Here is a 10,000-nt window from a genome sequence, read left to right as displayed (position 1 = left end):
TATCATCGTGTGTGTGTGTGTGTGTGTGTGTGTGTGTGTGTGTGTGTGTGTGTGTGTGTGTGTGTGTGTGTGTGTGTGTGTCCTCCTTAAGCTGAATAAAATCGTCTGAAGGTTGCAAGAAATAAACAAAAAATCATCACATCAGTGGACTCAACTCTTTACTCCATAGAAGCATTATTTATTTTACTTTAACTCCCACCATTCATAATTCCTTTACTTCCTCCACTCATCTCCCTGCCTTTATTTCCTCGTATCTTTTCCTCATCTTGCTCTCTTCACCTTCTTCATCTTTCTGTTTTTCTTTATCTCTTCTCCACTTATTTCCTCGTATCCTATCTCCATTTTTCTCAGCTTTCCTCTCCCTCTTTTCGACTCATCTTTCCTTGGCGGTGTCTTTTGCCAACCCCCCCCCCCTCTCTCTCTCTCTATTTCCTCGGATCATTTTTCATCCTTCCTCTTCCTCGCCTGGTTTATCCATTTTTTCACTCGTCTCGTATCGCATCCTTTCCTTTTCTCTCTCTTATTTATTCTTCCTCTCTTTAAAATACCATCATTATCCCTCTGCTATTACCTTCTACCGCTCTTCAACTTTACCTTCTATTCCTCTCTACCTCATTTTCATTCCCTTTTTCTCCCGTATTTTCTCTTCCTCCTCTCATCCCTCCAATATTTCCCCCCATCATATCCTGTCATCTCCCCCATCTTCCTCCCCTCTCCCTCACCATCCTATCCTCCCTCACTCAGTCAGTCTCCCAGGCCACTCCTCCTTTTAGGCCTGATAATGGTAGCGTGTTTTTATGAAACCTTGTACCGAGCAGCTTCGTCAGCCTCTTGATTATGGATTTTTACCAGGTAGCTCAGGTAAGACATAACAAACAAGCCAGTGTATAAAGAGGTGCAGGATGACAGGACTGGACGCGACAAAGGCCTGGTGAGGGCAAGGCCAACCTCTTCACTGCCACGACCTGTTATGTATTTTATTTTGAATTTTGAAGCTAATAGGGGAAGTGAAAAATTAACCCTTTCACTACGATGGCCTCATACTGTGTTCTTACTGCTACCAGACGATTTTACTAAGCTTATGACAGCATCCTCGTACTGAATGGGTGACTAAAAAGAATATTTCACACAAGTTCATTCCCAAAAGTCTCTCCTTAATAGGAGCCCCCACAAACTGGAAAAAGATGCCACCACTCGCCAGATTACTTAATGTAAAGTGTAAAAGTGGGGTCAACTTGAAATACCCTCCTTTATACAATGTTTGTTACTCAACTGAAAATAGTATATTTATTGATTTATCTACATATAATACTGGAGAGAAAATGGCTTCATTTTCAAAATATAATAGGAACGGAAGGTTGCATCCATCTCAGATTAGGGACAGTCTACATGCGAGTATTATATTGCCTGAGTATTGATCACTGTTAAGTTTTTACGTAGTGATTGTAAAACTGTAAGGAAAAATGGTAAATGAATATAACGATAATGTATCTTACATAACAAATGAAGGAAATATGGTGCTTAAACAATCGAAGATCGTATGAACTCACTGAGCTTATATGGAGGTGTGTAGTTTGTGTGCTCGCCGCCAGGGGCCCAAGGCGGCACTGATGTTGTGTATACACCACTCCTGACGCCTGCGCCCTTTGAAATCAGCCGATAAATCCGGAAAATATAGTGTCATGGTCGACTGCACATCTAAAATATATGTGGAAAAATGGACTGTATCAGAACTGAGACGGTTTCTCAAAGCAAGAGCAATACCGTGCCTTTTAGAACTCGGATCGCTGATCTCGGCCACGTATGATTTCTGCTGTTCAATTCTTACTATTATTAAGTGTATAATGGATAGAATCATGTCAGGATTTGCCAAATGAAATATTACGATCTTTGGAAACTGTATGATAAATTTTTCGAACAACTGAGATTCATAAGACTTGGTAAAAATGTGCTGAATGCAAAAACACACAATAAGTTTTCATGGCTTTTAATAAACTCTGTGGAGAACTTTTCGGCGTAAATCTCATTTAGAGCATCAGTTAAATATCTAAGACGAATATAACACTGGTATAATGCTTTATGCATGAGTAATAATCCCGATAGGAATTTTTTAAAAGAAAGGTAAGCCAGCTCTGAGCGGGTAGTGACCCCACGCTATTTAATGATCCGGCGAACACTGGCAACTTTAAGAAGTTTGTGAGGGCTCTAATTGGAGAGAGAGACTTTACTACGCATAACAGCCTCATCATGTACCGATAACTCATGAATCCTTCAATGCCAAAGTGTCAGGGGCAGGGGGGGAGAGGCAGTAAAGAAATGGGCGTGGGGTACAAATAAAGGAATGGGATGAACTGAAAGTGTTGTACGATGTGGAGAGGAATCATTAGAGAGACCATTAGAGGGACCATTACAGGAATCGTTAGAGGGACCATTACAGGGACCATTAGAGTACTGACAAGCTCAAGCTGCTGCTCACACTTTTCCACTTTGCGACGCATACAAGAAGCATCTGTTCGATAGTCAACATTACTGATAAAGCACGTTACCGTAATGGTGATTTATGGGATCTTATGACACGTTATTTGAATAAGACCTTAAATTAGTGTCGAAGTTGCCATCGGTTCCCGGAAAGTAGTATTCAATTAATTCTACTTTCCATAAATATTATAAATTGTCTTCCATCGTGCTATTAGTGTCATCGGGATCAAGGACACTGGTACAAGGTCACAGCGTCCTTCGTGTCAAATGTCAGGCCATCGGTGGGTTATTGACAACGGTGTACTGGTGAGCCAATGGGGTCTGCTCACCCTCCACCCCACCCCTGCAGGGACGCAAAGGTGCCCACGGTTTTACACCCAACGAGGAAACACGTCTATCATGGGTTCATTCTTGCCCACTTCCGGCCGATTTTATTCACTATCGGGGAGATGTGTTGTGAAGGGGGGTAATGAAGGATATATTTAACCCTATAGTTTGAAGTTTCCCCTGAACTGAATAAAATCGTCTGGAGACAGCAAAAACTAAACAGTTTATAATTTTGAAAGGGCTAAGATGGCAATTAGAAGCTATGGTTCACTGCTCTAGGAACAGTTTGTGGTGACGCTCGTGAAAAAAAAAAAAAAAAAAAAATCAGAGCCATCACCAACAGGTTTTCGGTTGGTCTGAGACCCTAGCCAAGACTACTGTTCAGCCAGGATTATGGGTGGAAGGTGAGCTGAAACTATGACTTACGACTGGACAGAACATATATAGGGCAAGAGAGACAAGAGAGATAGACAAATTCTTTAAAAAATGATTGATTGGGAGCTAACAAATACCTGTCATAATTCAGGGAAAAAACGTATACGCACGCAATGAATAAAATAAAAATGTGTTAAGAGGGGAAATAGAATAATCAAAGATATGTGACTCACAAAGTTGAAACCTTCATTTCAGTGACTTTTCTTTTTTACTTTTGCCATCCCCAAGCAGCTTTTATCAGAGGTAGACAGCGCAACAGCAGTAAAAAAGCCTATGAAAGCTAAACCTAACCCCTCCATTACGAGAAATCTCCTAAGCTAAATTATATCGTCTACAAATAAGGTATGGTAGAGCCATGAGGTTATCGGGTTTAAGAAGATAAAGCCAAGATTACGGACATAAAAAGAAAAACGCTTTATTCTTGAGTCGTATTCATAAAAGATCTTAGTCCACCTGTACGGTAAACATGTGTCCATAACAGTTAAATGTTACCAAGAATTATAATGCTTTGTCCTATTTTTCAATTTAATATTCACATTGGTATGGATGTGAAGTGTATAGCGTCCCACAGAGTGATGATGGGAATATAAATAATAAATCTTACATACAACTTAGCCTCAGTAAAGTCTATGCATAGGGTCCCCGGTCTGTTCACTTGGCTGCCGTGACTCAAGTGATGTTCCTTGGCTTCTTCACAGGGGCAGAGAAATTTGCATGTAATATCCACTAAAAGCAATCCCAGGTCCCACAGATCTCTGGCTCTATGATATATATGCCTCCCTCTTCCTGACCTCTTACCCTCTCCCTTTCTCCCTAATTACTCTTCCCTTCCTCTTCCTTGTCATTTTTCCTGCTTACATCAGCTTATTCCCTCTTTCCTCTTATTACCCTCGAGTCTTCTCTTCCTCTCTTCGTCTTAATTTCATCTTTTCCTCAATTATCATTTTCTTCTACTCTAAATGTTTCTCCTTCCGAATAAGTTATTTTCCTTTGTATATTTTCATCCTCTCTTTCTCTTTCTAATATTATTATTAATGTCACCATCTTTCTGGCCTTCTCTCCATTTTTTCCCAAAATCTTTCTTCCCTTCCTCTTCCTTTTGTATCTCACTACTTACATTAGCTTACTTTTTCCCTCCACTTACTTCCCCTTAAAGTTGTTCATTTCCTCTCATCTGCTTTTCCCCTCTTCTTTCCTCCTGACTACTAATATCTTTCCTTCAACCCTCTCATGGTTGTTAAAACTCTAGTATCCAATTCGAACTACCGCTACACGATTTTATTAGTATGAAGTTGTATGCAGGAACCTGTGGGTGTTATTATTGTCATCATTAACACTCTTAAGGTAAGGACAAGTCTAGTACCATATTTCAGCTAACATCAGAGAGTTTAATTCAGCTGAGAGTGAGCACTGAAGCCTGAAAGGGTTTATATATGTCTCTATTTTTTATATATTCTCAACTTTACATATCTTACACCCTCTTATTTGTGTTCCTGGCCAATATCTTTTTTCATATTATCTACCGCCTCATTCCATCGTTTCCCATGTCTGTCTTATTCATCCTTTTTCGTATGCCCTGACAAACTCTCTGTTCTTATCTTCTGCCTCTTTTCATCTTCTCCATCTCTTTCTTCCTGCTCTTCCTTCATTTCCTTGCCCTTTTCTTTCCTTTCTACCCCTTCTACAAACTGTTTCTCTTCCATCTCTCTACCTGCCCACTCTCCTGTTTCCCAGCCCTTCTCTTCCATCTCTTTCCTCCCGCTCATGTCTGCCTCATTCGTCCTTCTCCCCCAGCCACTTGTCATGTCTTTTTCTCTACATTCTTTCAATCAGTCTGCCTGCTTCCCATTCCCCCTAGCCCTTCCCTCTCTTGCTCACTTCCTTTCTCTCCACTTTTTCTCACTCTCTCTCTTCCTTCCTCTTCCCCTACCTTGTTCTCTCCCTGTCGCTTTCCGCTCCAGTTCTCTCTCACTCTCACTTCATTCCTCCAGCAACATGGATCTTCTCTCTCCCTCTTCCCTCCCAAGCTGTCTCCATGTTCCCGTCCCCTTCACAGCTCTCTCCCTTTTCCCCTCCCTTCCCTAGCTGTCTCCCTGTCCCCCTCCCCCTCCACAGCTGCTCTTCTCGTATCCCTAGCTGTCTCCCTGTCCCCCTCCCCTTCTTAGTTGTCTCCCTGTCCTCCTCCCTTCCTTAGCAGTCTCCCTGTCACCCTCCTTTCTTAGCTGTCCCCGTCCCCCTTCCCTCCCTGGTTGTCTCCCTGTTCTCCTCTCCCCGCTACCTGTCTCTCTGTGCCTCTTCCCTTCCTGGCTGTTTCCCTGCCTTTCTCATCTCCCTTTCCTCTCCTTTCCATTCATTTCCCTCCATTATTCCATTCTGTTTCTCCCCTTCCCTGTCCATTCCTCCTCTCATCCCTCCTCGATCTTTCTCTTTCCTTCACTACCATTTTTTTTCTTCCTCTCTCTCTCCCTTCCACTTCCCTCATACTTCACTCTCCCCTCCTTCTTCTCCTGTCTCTCATTATCTTCTTTCCTCTCCTTTCCTTCCTCTCCCTTCTCTCTCTCTCCCCCTCCGTTCGTTTTTCCTGTCCCTCTTCATTCCTTCCTCTCCCCCTCCCCTCCCCTTTTCTCTCCCCTTCTCCGCTGCCTCCTCCCCTCTATTCTTGTGCCTGACACTATCATGGCGTGACTGTGAGGGTGTCGTTTGTTTATCTCGCCCCAATACTACAGCCCATCACTGGCCCTTTGTTGAGGCACCACCACTGCCCTCTAACTCTGTCTCTGTTTCTGTCTCTTTTCTCTGTCTGTCTGTCTGTCTCTCATACAGCCTCTGTTTATGTTCATGCACTCTTTCTAGCATCCCATGTCGTCTCGCACAATCACTTCTCTTCCTCTCTTTTGCACGCACGCGCGCACACACACACACACACACACACACACACACACACACACACACACACACACACACACACACACACACACACAATTTACCGAGACAAAAGGTAACAATTCTCAGTTTGCTTACCATTGCTCTCTTTATTTAACCTGTTACCTTTCTTATATGTTCCTTTATATTTCCTGTCATTATTTCGTCACAGGCAGATCTGCACTTCACCATTCTTGTTTGTAATGAAGTGTTTATACCACATCACGTCACACTAACTCAACACCCCACCACGTTACACCAACTCTAACCTCACACCCCTATTTAACCCAAATAACTCCTCCATCATCTCTCCACCAACCAAACATCCCCCCACCAACATCACACCTCCAACCCATCCCTCTTCCCTTCCCCCCACCCTCCCTCACTTTCCTTTTTTATACCTCCCTTACTTCCATCCCCACTCCCCTCCCTCTCCCACCCCTATTTACTTCCCACCTCCCCCACCCCCAATCCCGGCGGTGTGGTGTGGCTGCCTGCGAAGTTGTTGAGAGAAACTTTGCCATCACAGACGAGCGCACAGGTGACAACTTGTGGCCACCACCTGACACTAGACTTGTTCCTTCATTCCCTACCGTTTCCCTCACTCTCTACTCCTCCCCTCATCCCTTCCTTTACCCTCACTCTAAGCTCATCCCCTCAACCCTTCATTTACCCTCACTCTCTACTCTTCCCCTCAACCCTTCCTTTACTCTCACTCTAAGCTCATCCCCTCAACCCTTCCTCTACTCTTCCTCCTACTGTTTCACCTTCCCCTCACTCTTCTTCCTGTCCTCACTCATTCCGTCGGGACCGTATCTCCCTCACCTCTTGATATTACTCGCTCTCTTCCCTTCACTGCTTCTCCCTTCCCTCACTCTTCTTTTCCTCTCCTTCCCTTCAGTTTTCCGTCCCTTCCTACCTCTCCCATGAATAATCCCTCCCTCTGCCATCACTCCCTCCCATTCATTTACTCATTTTCCATACCCTCCCTCCCTCACCCACTCCCTTTTCCTTCACTTCTAACCTTCCTCTTACTTTCTCCCTTTCCCCTCGCTACCTGCCCCTTACACCATTACTCCCTCTTCCATATTCGTTCTCTCTGCCCTCATTTCCCCTCTTTTCCCACGTTCCCTCCTACTATTTCACCTCCCTGACCCTCACCCCCTATCCTCATTTCACATCATCCCTGTTTTCCTCATTTTCTCCCCTTCCTTGCCTCCCTCCTCCTTACAACACTTCTTTCTCTTTCCTTGACTTCTCCCACTTCCCTCACTCCTTCCCCTGCTGTTACTTCGTCCCCAACCCTAGCCTCGTATCCTCTCTCTCTCTCTCTCTCTCTCTCTCTCTCTCTCCTGCTCTTGCACTCATCCATTTTCCACTTCCTTAACGCTCTTATTCCATTTCTTCTCTTCCTCTTCTCGTCTTCCTACTTTCCCCTCACTGGATATTCTGGCTTTTCAAATAAAACCTCCATATATATTCTCTTTCCTTCCCTTCTCTCCGTCTAAGAATCTGTGGAGGAAAACAGGAGGAAAAAGACTGGAGGGGAAAGAGATGAGAGGAAGAGGGAGCCGTGTATGCAGATGATATTAAGGAGGAAGAGGAAAAAGACGGGTAAGGGAAGAAGACAGCGACGTAAAGAGGCCATTGTGGTAAATAAATCATAAAGAAGAGCGAGATGGAATGGCGGAGACGCATATTGTTGGAGGTGAAGAGGACATGAGTGACGGAGCATGGTGGGGGAAAGGATTACGGTGAGAGAGAGAGAGAGAGAGAGAGAGAGAGAGAGAGAGAGAGAGAGAGAGCACTGTAATACACATAACAGCCTAATCATGTACCGATAACTCAGGAATCCAAGTTATACACAGGTTCTGCTTGGAGTTTCAGGGATAATATTACTTCAGTGTGCTATTGCCGTGTAAATATTGAGTAGTACTGGCTCACGATTGGCAGCTTCCCTTCTGCAATCCACCATTATAACTAGAATTTCCTAAACTGGCTAACATGTACGTGACAATGGACACTACCCAGTATCCTGTCCTCAACTGATTATTATTTGACACAGCTCCTTCACTACGATGTCGTTTACAACCTACTCTTGATATGTCCAGACGATTTTATTCAGCGACAAGGGAGGTTAATGGAGGCTATCTAACCCTCTGATGTCACAAAATCTTAAAAGCTGAATTATATAGTTTGGCGATATGAAGGATGTTATGCCCTCTTGAGTATGGTGATGTCTTCTTATTAAGTTCTTGCTATCTCCACTTGACTTTAATGAATTATAGAAGGACATCCATTACTGATGACGTCAGTGAAGGATACATCTAATCCTACCAGTGTGATAAATCTCTCAAGTGTTGAATATAATCATCTCAGAGACAAAAATAAAATAGTATCGTCACCGGAGTAAAGGAGATGAATGCCTATTAAAATTCTGATTTAAACACAAAGACGGTAGCACATGTCGCTCTATTGTCTTCATACAGTGTGTGTGTGTGTGTGTGTGTGTGTGTGTGTGTGTGTGTGTGTGTGTGTGTGTGTGTGTGTGTGTGTGTGTGTGTGTTACAACCATAAAACACTCTGGGGTGACATTTCACACTAAAGGAGTTCCGTCTCGCCTTTATTAACGCCATCGCTAGTTCGCTGCTCTACTCGTATGAGCTGAATATTATCCTCTGTTGCAGCAAAAATAATATATATAATGCATTCTCGGGCTGAACAGATTAATGGATAAAATCACTACACCACCCACAACTGCCACAACCCCTGCCATCACCAACTCTACCACCATCCACGACGCCACCACCACAACCCCTGTCAACACGTCCACAACCACCTCAACCCCTGCCATCACCACCACTACCACCATCACAATCCCTGCCATCACCATCACCACCACCACAACCCCTGCCATCACCACCACTACCACCATCACAACCCCTGCCATCATTACTACCACCACCACAACCCCTGCCATCACCATCACCACCACCACAACCCCTGCCATCACCACCACCGCTATCCCTGCCGCCGCCGCCACCAACACCACCACCATCACAACCCATGCCATTATCACCACACCACCACAACCCCCGCCATCATCACCACACCACGACCACAATTACCACCACCACCACCACGACCACTCCTCCCGCCGCCACCACCAGTACCACCACCACAACCCTTGCCATCACCTCCACCATCACAACGCCAGACATCACCATCACCACAACCCCTGCCACCACTACCATCACCACCACCACCATAACTCCTGTCATCATCACCACCACCACCACAACCCCTGCCACCACCACCATCTCAACCTCTGCCATCACTACCACCACCACAACTTCTGCCATCATCAACACCACCACAAACCCTGCTGCCACCATCACCACCGCCACACCTCAACCTCTGCCATCACTACCACCACCACAACTCCTGCCATCATCAACACCACCACAAACCCTGCTGCCACCATCACCACCGCCACACCTCAACCTCTGGCATCACTACCACCACCACAACTCTTGCCATCATCACCACCACCACCACAAACCCTGCCGCCGCCACCATCACCACCGCCACACCTCAACCTCTGACATCACTACCACCACCACAACTTCTGCCATCATCACCACCACCACAAACCCTGCTGCCACCATTACCACCGGCACACCTCAACCTCTGGCATCACTACCACCACCACAACTCTTGCCATCATCATCACCACCACCACAAACCCTGCCGCCGCCACCATCACCATCATAACCCCTGCCATCAACACCAATACATCCCCTGCCGCCACCATCACCACCACAAACCCTGTCAGCAT

The sequence above is a fragment of the Coenobita brevimanus genome, chromosome 97 (genome assembly GCF_032717465.1).
Source record: "Coenobita brevimanus isolate Jiangsu-jjx chromosome 97, ASM3271746v2, whole genome shotgun sequence".
NCBI classification, from domain to species: domain Eukaryota; kingdom Metazoa; phylum Arthropoda; class Malacostraca; order Decapoda; family Coenobitidae; genus Coenobita; species Coenobita brevimanus.
This window is presented reverse-complemented; position numbering follows the sequence as displayed.